This window comes from Solanum verrucosum, unplaced genomic scaffold, assembly GCF_900185275.1.
Source record: "Solanum verrucosum unplaced genomic scaffold, falcon-dt-bn FXZP01000196.1, whole genome shotgun sequence".
NCBI classification, from domain to species: domain Eukaryota; kingdom Viridiplantae; phylum Streptophyta; class Magnoliopsida; order Solanales; family Solanaceae; genus Solanum; species Solanum verrucosum.
In genome coordinates this window covers 1,852,258-1,872,473 of record NW_026020420.1, presented here as the reverse complement: position 1 = coordinate 1,872,473, position 20,216 = coordinate 1,852,258, and the positions used below count along the sequence as shown (strand labels likewise).

General features: G+C 27.2%; 2 long non-coding RNA genes across 4 annotated transcripts in view; one reads left to right on the top strand and one right to left on the bottom strand.

Moving 5' to 3' along the window:
- LOC125840965 (uncharacterized) overlaps nt 1-20,216 on the top strand; it is a 229,332-nt gene that overhangs the window by 119,545 nt on the left and 89,571 nt on the right. The window lies entirely within an intron of this gene.
- LOC125840964 (uncharacterized) lies at nt 1,232-18,921 on the bottom strand. The gene is made up of 4 exons (XR_007443770.1): nt 18,886-18,921; nt 18,704-18,794; nt 1,367-1,408; nt 1,232-1,271 (listed from the first exon to the last, which is right to left on the bottom strand). It is a non-coding gene; the product is annotated as an uncharacterized LOC125840964 (long non-coding RNA).

Sequence of the window (20,216 nt, the reverse complement as noted above, 5' to 3'; positions counted from 1 at the left end):
ATTAATATATAAAAAAATTTCGACAACTATATTGTATATACTATTGTGTTATGTATGAGAAATGAAAACGTTGTTCAAACTATTCCTCTAAGAAAATCTGGCAAAATGGTAACGAAACTCTCAATACCATAGTGTAGCAGCTTTAGCAAGACCATCCATGATAACAGTTGTAATTTTGGACATATAAAATTTAAAACTAGTAATATTATATATTTTGGACATATAATTTTTAAAATTTAGTGATTCATATTAAGAACTTAAAAATCAAACCGATCAAATTTTATATATTAGATGCTTTTTTTTTTGTAATAGTACACACATTCTACTAGAATCCTAGATACGCCTTTGTCGATACTAGAGATATTATGTTTCTGGTATTTGTTAATACAAATTAGTGAAACATTCTCAACACTCTATAGAAATGTGATTTTTCTTACTAAATGATGCAAGTGAATGTTGTTATAGGCAGTCCTCATATATCTATTAGTTCTCCAGTTTAAAATATATTGATTTGATAAATAAAAATGTTATTGATTTATTGAAAGATCAAAATTTCAACTATACAAACATATACCTTATTATTTCAAACATAATTACAAAGAGGGAGAGGGACGAGAGAAGGAGAAAAACTAGCGAGAGAGGAGACCCTTGGGTGTTCATCTGACCACCCTTAAGTGTGTAGCTCGGCACCAATAGTTTTAGTTGTCATATTATTGTACCAAAACACCATTAAAGATTCGTAATTGTAGCTCTAATATATATAAGACATCATTAATTAAGATTAATTAATGCTGAACCAAAAAAATACTATATTGTAACTTTGTAAGAACTCAAACTTTACTATATGAACAAATAAAACCAAAATAGCCTAAGGAAAAACATGATCATCCAAATGTTTTTGGTCTTTCAACTGAAACTGTTCGTGCAAAAATCCGCTTAAAGAGAAGGTCACAACAACAAATATAGGATTCTACATAATGGAAGAATAATGTTCGTCATGTGGAAGTAGGACGATCAACATATATCAACTCAACTTCAATTACCAGCCATGAATCAGGTGGTACGATGCCACCATCACCTTTAGCCCCATACCTTTAGGAGGAAATTGGAAAAACATAAATTCATTAGTCAAGAGAAATTCATGGATGTAGCCAACAAGCGGAAACAACTTTGATGACTATATATGACATTGCAAACGGAATAGGAACTCAAATGTGCACACCCTAATTCCGGTGGGATTGTAATTCTTCTTTTGTCCCCAACGCGCATGCCTGATAGTTGGACGGACAAAATATGTTAGTCCTCAACACTGGAAGTGTAACTATAAAATCAATCAAATGATCAATTAGTCATCCAAGTAAATTACCATTTACACCAATTTCCCATCCCTTTATAAGTTGACCAGAAGCTGCAAGCACAAAAACCTAAGTTTAACACATCAAAATAAATAGAAACCAACTTCTCATACATCAAATACAATACCTATACGAAATTCAAGAGGGTCTTCTTTCCCAATATTTGTATCGAATATTTTGTCATTCTCCTGCAGCTTGCAAGTATAACGTATACCAATCTGTTCAGTAGCATAAAGTCATTACTAATAACGGAACAACAGAGTGAAAGAAGAATTAATTATACATAATCAAGAGAGAAATTAGTTAGACCTTAAATCCCGGGAAAGCTTTTCTCCCACCTGGTTTTCCCTTAGACAACTCCTCTATGACCAATCTAGGTACAAAGGACTTCACAAAAGAAGGGTTATCTTGCTTAACCTTTGCAACTGCTTCACGACGCTGTTGAAGTTTCTTCTTCCTTTCCTCTCTCATTTTCTTTTTATCTGAGATTAATAGTGTCGACAATATAGGCATCAGAAGAAATAACACATTATGAAATAGATATATAAGTTGTGCATACATTCAATATTATCAACTAAACTCGTGTCACACATGTTTGACACTGATACATCAAGACAAAAAAAAGTGATCAACACAACAACAAATGGAATACGACTTATAAATAGTAAATGACCAAATGACTTTCAACATAAAATTAGCTAGTGAATATATACATGCTTCCAGTATGCGTACTAATGAAGAACACTTTGTGCATCGGGCTCTGCCTTTATTATTTACATATAGAATACTACAAACATCCTATTGAATAAAGTCTGTTACGAATTATGATCAATAGAGATCTGATTTTTGCATCTTCAAAAGCAACAGAGTAGAGAGTTTACCTTCATTAGTTAAAAATTTCTTAAGCCTGCAAAAATCCACATCAATGATTTCATTGATTCCATGCCACACCAATGCTTGAAAAGTCTTAATTGCATCAGCATCAACATCAACATCAACAGTAGCATCACGGGCTTTAAAGGTGAAATAATACCACGTCCCAGCAGCAAACGATGCATTTACTGTCACAATTTCTTCGAAAGCATACATTTTATCCTAAATAGAAGATAATCACACAATCCATATATATATTTAACCATTTCAAACGAAAAGAACAAGGCAAGAACTTACATTCTCTGAATTGAATTTCTTAATTGCCAATTTGCACAGCTCAGTGTATTCCTGTTTTACCTTTGGACTCGTCAGGTGATCGTATTGTTGTGCAATTCCAGCCATAAAAGAGGTACCCGGAAAGACAGAGATATCAAAACCCTGTTGCACCAAAAAGTAACCTCAATTACAATACGATCTAATGATAAATGAAGTGAATTGAAATTATCTCATCCCGCGTACCAAACAATGAGTAAGTTACCTCACTCTCATCCCACTCCCTGTAATACTGCGTCCAGATCTTGCGATCTGCTTTACCTTCCAAAATTTCAAAAATAGGATCATCGGAATCGTAGCCTATAGAATAATCGCTATCGTCAGAATCATCTTCTTTATTCATATTCTCTTCTTCCTCTTCTGCCTGCCGTTTCCTCTCACGATAGGGAAATTCGGAAGGGATCTCCGGCTCCGCCATTGCAATAACTTGATTTTAATCTACTCTTCCAATTTATGCGACACATTTGAGATAATTTATGTGAATTCTAAATAAAATTAGTATGTTTTTTCAATTATACCCTTATACATTTTTCAAGAGACATTACTTAAATAGGGATTTTAGTTTGGGAAAATGCATAAGTATCCCCAGCCTATGCCCAAAATTCCTGAAACACACTTAACCTTTACTAAGGTTTATTACCTCCGAACTTATTTTATATATAATTTTCTATCCCTTTTCGGCCTACGTGGCACTATCTTGTGGGCCTAACGCGTGTTGACAATTTTTTTAAAGATAGTGCCACGTAGGCCGAAAAGGAGTAGAAAATTAATTAAAAAATAAGTTCGGGGGTAATAGGACCTTAATAAAGGTTAGGCGTGTCTCATGAATTTTGGGCATAGGCTGAGGGGTACTTATGCATTTTCCCTTTTAGTTTAGTAAATTACACATTGTATTTATTGATTCCTTAATGGACGTGATATTTACTAAGGTGAAACTTGTTTTGGGACTAAGGGAGTATATGGCAAACCATTGCAAATGGATGTATTAGCATGGTTAAGACACAATTATCTTTTTCCGCTTCCTTGCCATTGATTTGTGGAGGGTATTTTTAAAACAGAGAAGGGCCAAAAATGCCCCTCAACTATTTGAACTGGTACAAAACTACCAATTCAAATGTTTTTGGTCTTCCATATTATAAATTTTAAATTCTAAATTCGTCTCGATTAGTGACGTTGTCCCACCATACCTCTTTGATAATATTATAAAGTCATACACTAACATTTATGAATTATAATTTTATAATACATAGATAGTAGTTTTGCCTTTAAATAGTTAATCTCCAGTTCAGTAATAAACATATTATTCTAGGATGGTGGTTGTAATTAACCTTCTATTTCACGGATACAGAAATTTTTGTAACTTATGTACAAATGATTTTTTGTTGGGATCGAAATAATCAGCAATAAATCATACGATAATGAGAACTTGATTAGTTGGTCAATTGACTTACATATGAAAAATTAAAAACTTTATAAGTTCGACAACTATATTGTATATACTATTGTGTTATGTATGAGAAATAAAAACGTCTTTCAAACTATTCCTCTTAGAAAATCAGGCAAAATCGTAACGAAACTCTCAATACCATAGTGTAGCAGCTTTAGCAAGACCATCCATGGTAACAGTCGTAATGTCCCTGACTTTCTGATTGTCATCTTTAAGACGAGGTTCAATAATTTCCATCAAAAAACTCAAATATGGAAGAAGAGACGCGGAACCAATAAGAAGAGTGATGTGGTAAACAATCATAACACCTGTATGACGAGCCTCCCATGATTCCATGTTAAAACAAACTTCTTCGAGGAATGGAAGCATAGAAGGAATACCTAATGTAGAGATGATTTTTTTCTTCTACATCTAATCGAGAAAATAATTTTATTTTTTAACCAAGGTCATCAAATAGGCTTCAATTCGAGTTCACCTATATTTAGTGGGATACATTAAAACTATAACATATTAAAATTTAAAGTAATTAATTAGGACCATTAATTTACCACTTAGCGAGATAAGTGATATATACTCTATATATATATATATATATATATATATATATATATATATTTGCTATGGATTAACCGAAACACTAAAATCTTATTAGTATTTCATAAGGGCTTCAAAACAAAATTAGAATATGTTGGGATCGAAATAATTAGGATGACATACAAAAATTAATAATTGCAAACCTTGAAGGCAATAAATCATACGAAAATGTAAACTTTATAAGTTGATCAATTGACCTACATATGAAAAATTAATATATAAAAAAAAACCGACAACTATATTGTATATACTATTATGTTATGTATGAGAAATGAAAACGTCGTTCAAACTATTCCTCTTAGAAAATCTGGCAAAATCGTGACGAAACTCTCAATACCATAGTGCAGCAGCTTTAGCAAGACCATCCATGGTAACAGTTGTAATTTTGGACATATAAAATTTAAAACTATATAGTAGTATTATATATTTTGGACATATAATTTTTAAAATTTAATAATTCATATTAAGAACTTAAAAATCAAACAAATCAAATTTTATATCTTAGATACATTTTTTTTGTAATACTACACACATCCTTCTAGAATCTTGGATACCCCTCTGTCGATACTAGAGATATTATGTTTCTGATATTGTTAATACAAATTAGTGAAACATTCTCAACACTCTATAGAAATGTGATTTTTCTTACTAAATGATGCAAGTGAATGTTGTTATAGTTAGTCCTCATGTATGTATTAGTTCTGAAGTGTAAAATATATTGATTTGATGAATAAAATGTTATTGATTTATTCAAAGATCAAAATTTCAACTATACAAGCATATACCTTATTATTTCAAACATAAATACAAAGAGGGAGAGGGACGAGAGAAGGAGAAAAACTAGCAAGAGAGGAGACCCTTGGGTGTTCATCTGACCACCCTTGAGTGTGTGTAGCTCGGCACCAGTAGTTTTAATTGTCATATTATTGTACCAAAACACCATTAAAGATTCGTAATTGTAGCTCTAATATATATAAGACATAATTAATTAAGATTAATTAATGTTGAACCAAAGAAATACTATATTGTAACTTTGTAAGAACTCAAACTTTACTAAATGAACAAATAAAACCAATATAGCCTAAGGAAAAACATGATCATCCAAATGCTTTTGGTCTTTAAACTGAAATTGTTCGTGCAACAATCCGCTTAACGAGAAAGGTTACAACAACAACTATAGGATTCTACATAATGGAAAAATAACGTTCGTCATGTGGAAGTAGGACGATCAACATATATCAACTCAACTTCAATTACCAGCCATGAATCGGGTGGTACGATGTCACCATCACCTTTTGCCCCATATATACCTTTAGGAGGAAATTGGGAAACCCTGAGGGGTAGCTCAGCTGGTAAAGGCCTGGGACAAAGTCCTTCAGGTCGCCGGTTCGAGCCCCAGCAGGGCCACTGGAGGCATTACAAACCGGTCGCGTCTCCAGGGCCCCGTGGAACTAACCGTGGTGGACCCGCCTTGAAACAGCGGGACCCGGTGGGTACAACTAGTCGGGTTCGCAAAGCGACGCCCGGAAACCACGGTAAAAAAAAAAAAAAAAAAAAAAAAAGGAGGAAATTGGGAAAACATAAATTCATTAGTCAAGAGAAATTCATGGATGTAGCCAACAAGAGGAAATAACTTTGATGACTATATATGACATTGCAAACGGAATAGGAACTCAAATGTGCATAACCAGGGGCGGATCCACGTGTAGAATTTTGAGCACCCATGGACCCCGACGAAAACTTTATATATGTATAAAGAAAATACTGAAAAAATTATATAATGTTTTCTTCAGCACCCACTAAACAAAATGCTCCATGGGCACGGTGGTTCTAAAGTCGGTTTCTAGGAGCGCTGGTGCCCTCCATCGAGGGTTCGAGCCCCTGCGACAACATCTATCTTTTTGTTGAAAAAAAGTCAAACAGAAACATCTTTTGGCCTGTTAGTATTATAACATTGAGTTATCATGGAAAAACAAATGTTAATGCCATCAAACCTAAGCCCAGAGAAGCTAGAAAGTAGGGAACAGTAAGAAAAAATGAACAACTAAAACAACCAATGAAATGTTTATGTGCGTACTTGATAGTTGGGCAACAAATTAATGTCACGAAAACCTAAGACCAGACGAGGAAGAAAAAAGGGAACTCTTAAGTTCATGAGCTCACCTTTTAGTTTCAAATAACTTGATTTGCAGGTTCTTGATTCACCTCTCGCAGATGCGCAATGCTCATGAGCTCTATCTTATATTCCCAAATTGAACGCGCTGATAGAGTGATACCAGCAACAGCACCAACAAATAAGATTATAGTAACAAATACGTCAATAGGTTTGCCTTTTAATTTCAAATAACCGAGAAATATCATAACAAAACCACCTCCCAAAAATCCTAAGAATGTAAGTAAACTTAAAACGATACCAACAAGAAAGTAATGAGCTCGAACAAAATGAACAACTTGAACAATGAGGGTACGTATCATGGACAAACAACCGACAAGAGTGTCTACAACAGCCATAGCTAGTAGAGAATAAGAGAAAATTCTTAGAGGGAAAAAAAAATTAGTCACATAGTTTTTAGAGGAGAGGTGAACTGTAACATATAAATAAAAACAGGGACGGACCCACATAGAATCCAAGTTACACTTCTGATTTCTAAAGTTTATATTTCTGATTTCTAAAGGTTATATTTCTGATTTCTAATATATAGAATTTTTAACGAAGGAGCCTTCTTTTACATGGCCTCCCTTGCCAAGGGCAAGATGGACATTTTCCTAATATTTTCTTAATATTATTATGCTTAAAATATGTTATACTTAGCTGTTTTATAGTTATACCGCAAAAATTGGAGAAATTTTCCAATCACTGGTCATTATTAATTACTTTATTTTGTTCCAATACTTTCTCTGAATCAAAGACCTATAAAGGTTATATTTCTAATTTCTACTAGGTGCATTTGTGGCTTCCCTAGCCAAGGGCAAGATGGACATTTTCCTAATATTTTCTTAATATTATGCTTAAAATATGTTATACTTAGCTGCTTTATAGTTATACTTTCCTAATACTGGACATGAGACACCTTCTAACATTTCTTTCTCCGCCGCAAAAAAAGGAGCAATTTTATAACCGGTGCACATTACTTTTCTTCCTTTTTCCCTCTAATTTTTTGTTAATATATATGGGTCCCACTTTACACACTTTCTCTACATCAAAGACAATATATTTGCAATTGGCGTGAAAAAAATATCGAATATTGAAAAATTATGTTTTTCCTTTAAAATTTACATAAATAATACTATAAATCAAATAATTAACAGCTTAAATATTAAAAAGTTATATAAAAAATTCAATGACTCTCAAAATTCTATTGATATCACATAAAATTAGTTAGATAATAAATATATACTGTTTGAAAATGACGTAAAAAGTATTATAAATCACAATAGTTAATAATTTTTAAAAAAATTAAAATACATAAAAAAAAATCATATGACTCTAAAATAAATCTATTAATGTCGCATAAATTAGAACATGAAAAGTAACATTTATATTATTTGAAAATTATGTTAAAAAGGAATTATAATTTACAATAATTTACAACGTAATATATGTAAAAGACATACTTATAAAAAAAAGTGGTTAATTTTAAAATTCTATATATGCCACATAAATTGGAACAAAGAAAGCACAATAAATTATTTTTTAAAATTATGTAAAAAAGTACTAACAACTTAAAATATTTTTAAAATTATATACAAACTAGTGAATCAGTTTGCGCTTCGCGCAATCGTAAAAAACAAATCTTTAAATTTACTATTTTTTGTTTTCAAATATTGAATTAACGCAAATATAATTTTTGAAAGATTAAATCAATATATGAGAAGTTGAAAATTTAAAACTAATGAAAAGATGAGGAAAATTGATATTTTATCAACTATCAAGGAACATTCACAAAGCAGTATGGTTTACATAATTTAAATCTCAGACACACCATAGACTGACCTATGATTATTCATGCACAAAAAAATGACGGAAAATTGAGATAATTGCCAAAAATCTGAAGAAAAAAAAATAGATAATAGATAAATTGCTTTCCTGAATGATGTGAGGTGCCACATCAGCTTTTACATATCCTCCTTTATATATATATATAGACTAGTGAACTTATCCGCGCTTCGTGCGGAGAAATAAACTATATTACCTGTCTTTTTTCAGAAATAACTTTTACTTCATTTAAAAATTAATTTTGACTATGAAAAATTCAAATTACACCTCCATGTTTAGAATTTCAAATAAAATGTTATTTTGTCTTATTTGTGAAAAAATTATAACAAAACACAACTCTGATTTTAAAAATTTCTAGTAAAATGAAAAAAAATAAAATTCTAATTATATATGGCCAAATGCCCACCAAATTCATGATTTATTTTTCATTCTTTCTAATACTCGATTATTAAAATCATCAAAAAATATAATCAATTTTATTTTCAATATTTCTTTCAAACGTATAATTTAAATAGAAGAAATTATAATATACATAAAAGTCTTTTTCAAAACTTAAGTTTTTAAATTCTAAACCAAAAGTTACATAAAATATTAGCTATATTTTATTTTAAGTAAATATGAAAAATATGTATAAAAATAGCTTGTTAGCAGATCTTTGACTATATATTTCTTCACTAAGTTATCTATTTATTTAATTAGTTTTTGCACTCGAGAAATAATTAAATGAAAACATGATATCAGGAAATTTCTTTAAAAACACATCTCATTGTATATTCACAATGAATATAGGTTAGAATATAAACACAAAAATAAGTTCCATTCGTTTTTCTACTAAATAAAATAATGTTGATATTCATTTGGTGAGTAGGTATAAATATAATGGTATTCAATTTTTTTAATCAGGTTCTGAAGTTTTTTTAAGTTTTCAAGATTCTTAAATGCATAAAGTAATACTAAAAAGAAAATAATATGTTCAATCTATTTGAGAATTTATAGAAAAGGCTAATGGGCAAGATATATTTAACGCTTAATTTTTTTCTTCCAAAGGCAATAGAAACATTAAATATCTTATTGAGTATGCAGCAATGAAAAAACATTTAAGTCTTACAAAATATAACTATTCTAATAATTCCTATAACCATACTTAAATATCATGAAGGCATGAACTAAGGAAATTCATATGCATGAAATTCTATATCTTCTTCTTTTTTTCTCTCAATTGAATTTTATATCGAATTATGATTCTTTTAGATATTTAATTAGTTGAAATGTGAGTGTCATATATTTGTGGTGATTTTTTTCTTTTTCTTGTGTATATATTTTTTTATTTCTAATAATTAATTTTCTTAAGCACTATTAGTCTTTTAGTGAAATGTACTATATTGAATTAAGGAAATTATTTGCAGGCAAACGATAAAATTTATAGGTAGATATTTCAAGTATTTTTCTTTTGGATATTTTTTGTGATTATATCATCTAATTTTTAAGAGTTTAATTTTCATTCATTAAAATATATATATAAATTAAATTACTTCTACAATTATATATTATAATAAAGCTAAAAATGCATAACAACTTAATTTCCCTTTGTGTCACTATATGATATTTTGATTTATACTATACTAAAGCAAAAAATGTATAACAACTAAACTTCTTTTTGTGTCACTGTATGGTATTTTTGATTTATTCGAAGAATTTTATTTCTTAGAACGAATATGATATACGTCAAATCTCAATGTCTGATTATTATACAAAGAGATCAATGAATATTGGAATGAAATTAATCTAAAAATAAATATTATGAATAAAATATATAAAGAAGACAAAATATATCAAAAGATGTGAAGGTAGGCATACAAGTATCTTAAGATAGGCATACAAGTATCAATACTTTTATTTTTGTGAAGATAAATACAATTAGATATAACATTTTAACTTTTCAAGAATGAAAAGATGTAGTAAAACAAAACTAAAAAGAGTAATAATATAAGTGAGAAAATAGACAAGAAATGTAGAGAGACAAGAGAGAATTTTTTTGTTCTTCCAAGTATATTCAAGTGTTTTCTAAATCTTCAAGTGCATAACACATCCTCAAGACCTCTATTTATATTGTTATAAGAGACATACAAAAAGATAGCAATAAACATGATATTAATTATTGAGAATGTGGGGCAGATTAAAGGGTGTGGAAGATAAATGAGGAGATGGTGGAGGTGTGAGTATTATTACACATAATGGTGAAATTATATCTTGAAGTTATGGACATCCACATTAATCAACAAAACATTAATTATAAACAAATAATAATTATATTAAAAATGAGGAGAAAAATTAAAAAATGTCCAAAAAAAATGAGAAAAAAATAAATAGAAATGGAGGCCATAGAGAGGTGCCACATTACCTCATCTATGTTTCTCCTTTATATATATACTAGACATCGGAGCCCGTGCTAGCACGGGCCCAATATGTATCATTTTTTGTTTCAATTTATGTGACAAAGACAAAATTAAAGAGTTAATCAAACTTTAATATTAATTTAAAATAGTTTAAATTTTTAATTATTGTTAACTATGGTAAAAATTTTTTTATGTCTTTTAACATTCTAAATTGCTAATTATTGTTGTATGATTTGTAATATTTTTTACGCAATTTTCAAATAATAAAGGTTATTTCTTCTTTCTCAATTTATGTGGTACTAATAAAATTTCGAGATTCAATCAATTTTTTTTGTCTTTAAAATATTCTATTGTTAATTACTGTAAATTATTGTACTTTCTAAGTAATTTTCAAATAATATATATTATTTCATTTGTCCAATTTATGTGTCACCAATAAAATTTGAAGAGTTAATCAGATCTTTTACATATTTTTATATCTTTTGAATATTTAAGTAAATACTTATTGTGATTTATAATATTTTATACAATTATTTAAAAAAAATTAAACAACAAACAAAACGAATTCATCATAGGAAAATTACCAAAGCATCCTCAATACATCAATAATGGGTCCCACTTTTTGTTTAAAAAAATATGCATATTGGGAGGATATTTTTGTCCTAAGTGAAAATAAATAAGTATAAAACATTAAAGTCTTTTAAAAATTTAAATTGTAAATTCTTATTGTATGATTTGTAATACTTTTACGCCATTTTCAAATAATAGAGGTCATATCTTCTTTCTCAATTTATGTAGTACTAAAAAAATTTTGAGATTCAATCAATTTTTTTTGTCTTTGAAATATTTTTAGCTGTTAATTACTGTAATTTATAGTACTTTCTAAGAAATTTTCAAATAATATATATTATTTCATTTGTCCCAATTTATGTGTCACCGGTAAAATTTGAAGAGTCAATAAGATCTTTTATATATTTTTACATCTTTTAAATATTTAAGTAATTAATTATCGTGATTTATAATAATTTATACATTATATTTAGTATAGTAAAATAAATTTAAAAGAAACAAACAAAATGAATTCATCATAGGAAATTACCAAAGCATCCTTCAATACATCAATAATGGGTCCCACTTTTTGTTTTTAAGAAATTGCACATTCGAAGGATATTTTTGTCCAAAGTGGAAATATTGTGTAAAAAATGTGTATTTATTGTGATTTTGAATGTTTTGTGGGGTAATAAGATGCACGCAAAGTTAAGGTGTCTTTTTGAAAATCTGGGACAACTTCAAGTATCACTTAATGGTTTTTCTCAAAATCTAATTTACTTTCGTAAACTATGTGTCAGATCAAAATCATATTAACAAATTCAAAAGGAATGAGTAATAAATAGCTCATACAATGACATATTTGTTATTTAAAAGAAGTATTCCTTTAGGTTGAAAGCTAACAAGATATAGTTACAATGTAACTAAATACTATAAAAATCTTTGCATTGTAGCTTATTATATATAGATAGGCACGGGCCCAATAAATATTAATTTTTTTTGTTTTAATTTATGTGATATAAATGAAATTTGAAGATCAGTCGATTTTTTATATGTTTTCTTAAAAATATATTTGAAGTTATTAAATTGTTGTGATTTATAGTATTTTTGCGTTAGTTTTGAATAATATAGGTTACTCATGTTTCAATTCACGTGAATAATCATAAATATTTTCAGTTGTTAATTTATTGTGAATTCTAGAAATTTTGACGTTATTTTCAAATAGTACATGTTACTTATTCTATTCCAATTAGTCAACCAAATTTCTTATATGATTTAAAAATATTTTTAATGGCTAATTATTGTGATTTATAACATCTTTTATGTAACTTTTAATAATATATAATTTGTTCAAATTCATATGACAATGATAAGATTTCAAGAGTCAACGCAATAAAAATTTAAATTTTAAAAAAAGTTGTACCTCTAATATATTTTGTAGCTAAAATATACTCTCTCCGTCCACTTGTATTTGTCAGGTTGCGTTTTTTGAAAGTCCATTTGACTAATTTTCAAAGTTAAATAAAATCTATACAAAAAGTACTATAAATTGTAATTTTTTGCCTATGAATATGATGAAAATACACATTGTAAAATATTATTTAAAATTCTTATAGTTTGACTCTAAAAAGGAAATCATAACAATTAAAAGTGCATAGAGAGAGAGTAATAAATGGGTAATTAAATTTCAAGAAGTTTAAAATAAAAGGTTGAAAAAAAGAAATAGATAGACAACATATATTGAAAATTGAAAACATATAAATAATAAATGGGCCCAAATGAGGTCAAACTTTTCGGCTAATAAAGTAGTAGGTAATTAATTGTGTTAAATTGTCCAATAATATAAATTTTAAAGGTACAACCATAAAAGAAGAATGTACAACACTATCTAGCACATATCATCCAACACTTGTCATGTGCTAAGTAGTAGATATTCCCACTTATTATATATAGTAATATGATTTGGATAACTTCTTAAGTTTCATAATATCACATAAATTGAAATGAAAAATTAATATACATTGGGCCCCGTGCTGGCACGGGGCTTGTATCCGTTAGCACCCATTATGCACAAATGCCCCATTGCTGCGTTGGTTCTGGAAGAGAATTTAAAGATCACTGACACCCTCCAGCGAGGGTTCGAATCCGGGTAATAACGTCAATTTTATTTTATTTTTGTAAAAAGCAAACTGAAATTTCTTCCTGCATAATTTGTTTTACTGTTCTTTTTATATATACTAGTATATGTGCTTGCGCGTTGCGCGGATGATTTAAAATGTAATAATTTTATAATTAAAAATAACTAATAAAATATATAATGCACTTAATAATATATTTAATTTATTATAATAACAATATAATAATACAAATCATTAACTTGTGTATTTGAGTAATATTAAATTTACATTATTAGTACACAATTTAATTTATTGTAATATAACATATATATATATATATATATGGATAGTTATCTTTGAATTCAAATTTAAAAAGTTAAAAATTGAAAATTTAAAACTTATAGTATATTTTAAAATTGCAATTTTCAACTTAATTTAATTTTGTTATATATATTGTGAATAGTCTTAAATTTGCTAAATGACTTATAATAGTGATATTGTTCAAGATAGAATTCAACGCTAGCTAGATATAGATAAATATTATTTATCTTAATTCAAGTTTAAATTTTATTTCTCATAGTATTATTTTTCAATTTTGAAATTTGATTGTCCTTTAAAAGTAATATTATGAAAACATAACTTAATGCCTTCTATGTTATGACAGTGATAGAAACAATTCCTCATTTATCTTGTGCTAAGGTTGAAAATCTGTAAAAATAAATAATAAATAAATACATAATTATAATAATAATAAAAAAAACATAGAAGACATTAAATATTGTTTATAATAAACATTATACTTAGATTATTATTATTATCATCGTTATCATTATATTATTATTATTATTATTATATTATTATTATTATTATTATTATTATTATTATTAGTTCCATATTTTTTAAATAAAAGGTTATATCTTATTAAAAAATATTTATTTTAAAATAAAGAAAATCTGAAATAAAACTTAAAATATTAAATGATAAATTTTAAAAGAAACTTTCATACTTGGGGTTTGTAAAATAAATAATTTTAATATAAAAGTTCTTCAATTTGTTTATAGTTGGGTATTTTTTTTATTCAAACACCATATTTTTTTCCATATGTGTTTTTTTTATATAAAAATAAATCATTTTAATTTAAAGTTCTTCAGTTTGTTTAGAAGTGGGAGTGTAATGGGAAGTTTTAAAACTTCCTATTTAGTTGGATAATTATTACTATTTTTTTCAAAAAGATTAAAAGGACATATTTAATTGGATGGTTTTTTTTTTTTTTTTTAAAATAATACATTATTATTATTATTATTATTATTATTATTATTATTAGTTTAAGTTAAACATAAATTTATTGTTATTGTCATTATTATTAGTTTGGCTTTTTTTATATATAAGTAAAGATAGAACTTATAGATTATAGGTTATATTAAGATAATTCCTGATAAAATAAAAGATTATCAACACAGTTTTTCATTGATTATAGGACTCCATAGTAAAGAATGGAGAGTTACGAAATTGTTTTTATCTAAAACTATTTTTTCCATTCATGTGTGTAGAAAATTTTAAAGTAATAATAATTAAGATTAGATTAAAATATATAATTATGCATAAGAGTATAATCCAAAATTGATTTTGTTTTCACGCATATTTTTTTTAATTCGATTTTTAATAGTTAATAAATTAATTTTATATAACACATAAGTAATAACAATAGGTTTTATGTTTCAAGCATGCATTTATAATATAAATTTTTTTATGAAATTAAAATTAAACTTCAATGAATTAAAGTATAAAATATTGAGAACTTCTTAAATTATATATCAATTAAAATGAAAATAAATTGTTAAATTATGTTTATAATAACATTATACTTGGATTATTATTATTATTATTATTATTATTATTATTATTATTATTATTATTATTATTATTATTATCATTATCATTATCATTATCATTATCATCAGTTCTATTTGTTAGATAAAAGGTTATATGTTATTAAGAAAATATTTATTTTAAAATGCAAAAAAAAAAAAATCTGAAATAAAACTTCAAATATTAAATGATATTTAAATGTAAATTTTAAAAGAAACTTTCGTACTTGGGGTTTTTAAAATAAATAATTTTAATTTAAAAGTTCTTCAATTTGTTTAGAAAGTAGGAGTGTAATGGGAAGTATTAAAACTCCCTATTTAGTTGGGTATTTTTTTTTAATTCAAAATAAAGATTAAAACCCATAATTTTTTCCATACGATGGTTTATTTTAAAATAAATAATTATAGTTTAAAATTTCTTCAATTTGTTTAGAAGTGAGAGTGTAATGGGAAGTTTTAAAACTTCCTATTTAGTTGGATAATTATTACTATTTTTTTTCAAAATAAAGATTAAAAGGACATATTTAGTTGGTTGTTTTTTTTAAAATAAAATAATACATTATTATAAGTATTATTATATTATATTATATTATATTATATTATATTATTATTATTAGTTTAATTTAAACAGAAATCTATTATTATTATTATCATTATTATTAGTTTGATTATTTTATATATAGGTAAAGATAGAACTTATAGATTATAGGTTATATGAAGATAACTACTGATAAAATAAAAGATTGTCAACACAGTTTTTCATTGATTATAGGACTCCGTAGTAAAGGATGGTATTGTTATGAAATTGTTTTATCTAAAACTATTTTTTCCATTAATGTGTGTGTAGGAACTTTTAAACTAATAATAATTAAGATTAGACTAAAACATATAATTATGCATAAGAAAATAATCCGAAATTGATTTTGTTTTTACGCATATTTGTTTTTTAATTAGCTTTTTAATAGTTAATAAATTATTTTATATAACACATAAGTAATAACAATAGGTTTTATGTTTCAAGCATGCATTTATAATATAAATTTTTTATGCAATTAAAATTAAACTTCAATGAATTAAAGTATAAAATATTGAGAACTTCTTAAATTATATATCAATTAAAATGAAAATAAATTGTTAATTGGTATGTTTTTTTTTTTTATATTAAACTTGTGTGTTTTATGTCAATTCACAGTTTCTATTGCATTACTTTTTTTTTTTTTGTTAAATTTCAAATGTTAGTTTTTATGTTTTTTTTTTACGAAATACAGTTTTGTAATATTTATTTTTTTAAAATACTGCAAGTATAGGTACTTTCATTACAAAATACAGTTTTATAATATTATTATTTTTAAATACTGCAAATATAGGTGCTTTCATCCCAAACCCATCCTGTTTTAGGATATAGTCTTCTAGCATTGATAAGAAAAGCCTAAACTAAAAAAAAATACATCACTTTCAAGTAATTAAAAATAAAATAATCTAACACAGTCAAATTTTAATAAATTTAATGAAAAGAAACAAAGAAAGTGCATCTCCTTTTAAATGGAGTAATAAATTATATACAATTGCAAATCAATAATTAGATGAGCATCAAACTGATTCAGATTAACTTCAACTGATTAAAGGTTTACAATAACTTCGAAGTAGATAATCAAAGATAACAAACGAAGACCTTCACATAATACTCTATGATTTGCACATAAGAATTTGATAAATAAATTTTAAGAATAAACAAAATAGAGGGTATATGTATTAATTCTAATTTTTACCTTTTGAATGTTTGACAAATATTGTTTAGGTATAATTAGAGTTACTTCAATAACTCAATATTTGCATATAACCTTGTGTTCTTCTCGCAATCAAAATCCTCACTCGACCTTTTCGTCTTGTAAAATCATCTCCAAAGAGTAAGGTATTTCTGCTTTGAATTTATCAGGAACTATCCACAATCGAATAACACGAACTTTCAAGTTCCAATGCATTGATTTGGATGTAATTTTTGAGATTGTGTTAAATTGCAAAGCCACTTATTATTGAATATAATAGAATAATGTAAAGTTATTACTAAAAATATCTATATATAATACATGACTTTCAAGATGCAGTGAAAAATGTAGTTAAAAATTCCTTGTTTAGTGGATGGTTATTGAGAAGTTATCTTAAGGAGTTATAAAACTGTCTTATTTGTGTTTATCTGTAAAAATATATTTATTTTTTTATATAAATTTTAAATACAAAATACTGATATATTTAGACTCCTTACGTAAAATATATACTCATTTATAATAAATGAGTATATTAAAAATGATAAAATTGTGAATCCAATATCTGTAAAAATATATTTATTTTTTGATATAAATTTTAAATACAAAATACTGATATATTTAGACTCCTTACGTAAAATATATACTCATTTATAATAAATGGGTATATTAAAAATGATAAAATTGTGAATCCAATTTTCCTTGATTAAATGATTTGTAAAAAATGATTATTTAAAATTATATGTAGTTGCGTATAAGTAAATGGGTCTAAATCTAAAATATCTAAAAGCTAAAATATACTAAAAAATTGTGGTATTGTAACTACCATACAATTACATAGGATCTAATCGTAATTATTGATATGTTTCAATATTTATTTAAATAATTATTTATTATTGATTATTTAAAATGATTTAATATTTAAAATTCAAAAAATTGTGGTAATGACATGTGTCATTTTTTCTTCTCCTCCTTTTATACATAGATTTTTACGGTTGACTTTTTGCTTATATTATTTTAAATTGTTTTCCAACTTTTTTTTTTATCTTTTATATTTCATTTACTAACTAAACTAAAAATATTAGTAAGCTTCTACAAAGAAAATTTTTTTTGGCTTGAGCACCCACAACTATCAAATCCTGAATCCGCCACTGTGCATACCCTAATTCTGGTGGGATTGTAATTCTTCTTTTGTCCCCCACGCGCATGCCTGATAGTTGGACGGACAAAATATGTTAGTCCTCACCACTGGACGTGTCAGTCAAATTATCAATTTAGTTATCCAAGTAAATTATCATCTACACCGATTTCTCATCCCTTTATAAGTTGGTCAGAAGCTGCAAGCACAAAAACCTAAGTTTAACGCATCAAAATAAATAAAAGTCAACTTCTCATACATCAAATACAATACCTATACGAAATTCAAGAGGGTCTCCTTTCCCAATATTCGTACCGAATATTTTGTCATTCTCCTTCAGCTTGCAAGTATAACGTATACCAATCTGTTCAGTAGCAGAAAGTCATTACTAATAACGGAACAACAGAGTCAGAGAAGAATTAATTATGCATAATCAAGAGAGAAATTAGCTAGACCTTAAATCCTGGGTAAGCCCTTCTTCCACCTGGTTTTCCCTTAGACAACTCCTCTATGACCAATCTAGGTACAAAGGACTTCACAAGAGAAGGGTTATCTTGCTTAAACTTTGCAACTGCTTCACGACGTTGCTGAAGTTTCTTCTTCCTTTCCTCTCTCATTTTCTTCTTATCTGAGATTAATAGTGTCGACAATATAGACATCAGAAGAAATAACACATTCTAAAATAGATATATAAGTTGTGCATACATTCAATATTATCAACTAAATCTGCACCAAGTACCCGTACTCGTGTCACACATGTTTGACACTGATACATCAAGACAAAAAAAGTGATCGACACAACAACAAATGGAATACGACTTATAAATAGTAAATGACCAAATGACTTTCAAGATAAAATTAGCTAGTGAATACATGCTTCCAGTATGTGTACTAATGAAGAACACTTTGTGCATCGGGCTGCCTTTATTATTTACATATAGAATACTACAAACATCCTATTGAATAAAGTCTGTTAAGAATTATGATCAACAGAGTAGAGAGTTTACCTTCATTAGTTAAAAATTTCTTAAGGCTGCAAAAATTCACATCAATGATTTTATCGATTCCATGCCACACCAATGCTTGAAAAGTTTTAATTGCATCAGCATCAGCATTTTCAATAGTAGCATCACTGGCTTTGAAGGTGAAATAATACCACGTCCCAGCAGCAAACGATGCATTTACTGTTACAATTTCTTCGAAAGCATACATTTTATCCTAAATAGAAGATAATCACACAATCCATATATATATTTAACCATTTCAAACGAAAAGAACAAGGCAAGAACTTACATTCTCTGAATTGAATTTCTTAAGTGCCAATTTGCACAGCTCAGTGTATTCCTGTTTTACCTTTGGACTCGTCAGGTGATCGTATTGTTGTGCAATTCCAGCCATAGAAGAGGTACCCGGAAAGACAGAGATATCAAAACCCTGTTGCACCAAAAAGTAACCTCAATTACAATACGATCTAATGATGAATGAAGTGAATTGAAATTATCTCATCCCGCGTACCAAACAACGAGTAAGTTACCTCGCTCTCATCCTACTCCCTGTAATACTGCGTCCAGATCTTGCGATCTGCTTTACCTTCCAAAATTTCAAAAATAGGATCATCGGAATCGTAGCCTATAGAATAATCGCTATCGTCAGAATCATCTTCTTTATTCATACTCTTCCAATTTATGCGACACATTTGAGATAATTTATGTGAATTCTAAATAAAATTAGTATGTTTTTTCAATTATACCCTTATACATTTTTCAAGAGACATTACTTAAATAGG